Here is a 1,548-nt window from a genome sequence, read left to right as displayed (position 1 = left end):
TGTGTGTGTGTGTGTGTGTGTGTGTGTGTGTGTGTGTGTGTGTGTGTCTGCGTGTACCCACAAACATATACATCAGTGATTAAGAACACTGACTCGGGCTTCCCTGGTGGCGCAGTGGTTGAGAGTCCCCCTGCCAATGCAGGGGACACGGGTTCATGCCCCGGTCCGGGAAGATCCCACATGCCGCAGAGCGGCTGGGCCCATGAGCCATGGCCACTGATCCTGCGCGTCAGGAGCCTGTGCTCCGCAACGGGAGAGGCCACAGCAGTGAGAGGCCCGCGTACCGCAAAAAAAAAAAAAAAAAAAAAAAAAAAGAAGTTCCAACTCTTCCTTATATAGTCTTCAGTATAGTGTCTTTCCAAAAGAAATTGCAAGCTCTTTGGTTAATACAACTAATACTAATACATCAGTTCTTGTTTTTACACTCAGCCTAAAGACATACTCACCAACAAGATGAAAAGCCATATAATTCATACATCACTTAATTTAGTCCAAAATGTCCCTAAGTGTCTGGCATCTGTATCTTTAAGAAAAACTTTGAGGATTAGTCTGTTACCTAAATCTTATCAGATATGCTTCACAGGCAAGGCATAAAAACTATTAGTAAAAGGGAAATACAGTCTTTGGGCATATGGTTTAGGAATGTCCTCTGGACTATTAATGAACAAGTAATCAAGTTACCTTTCCTTTCCTTTTTTTTTCCTCTTCTCTTGTAGAAAAAGTACAGAGTAGTAGACCTTAACTGAGTAAAGGTGGGTTTTCTTAACTGTCTTTATTGATTAAATATTCAACAGTAAGCAGTGTAGAGTTGTGTTACCTGACACGATCAAATGAGCCAGAGCCTCTAAATCAAACACAGGAAAAGCCAAGATAAATGAATGAAAACCCTCCTCTGTAAAACAGAGGCTAGAGACCAGATGCTCTCCCAGGTCCCTTGATGCTTTAATGCCGCATTAGCGGTATTAGCTTTGTAAAAATGGTAATGCAGTAGCGATGGAAATCAGGCACCACAGATTACTGCTCATGCTACTTCAATCAGCAGAATAGGTTAAACTCTAAAAGTGATCTTACTAAGCATGAGATTTCTGAATGTTGAGCTGGGGAGAATTAATTTTGTTTATATCATAAGTGTAATTATTTTGATACAAGCTATGATGAAATCTTCAATCAATATATAATTTAAAGAGACTTTTTGAAAGGTAATAGCAGAAAAGATTTTGGAAGGTCAACAAAGTTGTAGTAAAGCTATGTACTTGATACTGAACACTTCTTCACAGGTCACGTCATGTAAGGAATTTCACTAGTCGCCAGTGAAATATTGGGGCCATCTGCTGAATTCCATTGATAAGGTACTTTATTCAGTACACTCAGTTGTAAACTTTTGAACTATGGGAATTTTCATTTTGGGGTTTTCTGCACTCCATTATATATGTTATTTCCCAAAATATAGGTCTGAATAATTAAAGGATCCTCCAATATGATGGCAAATATACCTATAATATAAGAGGGTTTTTTAACATATGCAGCAGTTGTTGGCAGTGCTCACAG

This window comes from Monodon monoceros, unplaced genomic scaffold (genome assembly GCF_005190385.1).
Source record: "Monodon monoceros isolate NGI ecotype Baffin Bay Population unplaced genomic scaffold, NGI_Narwhal_1 Super_Scaffold_5, whole genome shotgun sequence".
NCBI classification, from domain to species: domain Eukaryota; kingdom Metazoa; phylum Chordata; class Mammalia; order Artiodactyla; family Monodontidae; genus Monodon; species Monodon monoceros.
This window is presented reverse-complemented; position numbering follows the sequence as displayed.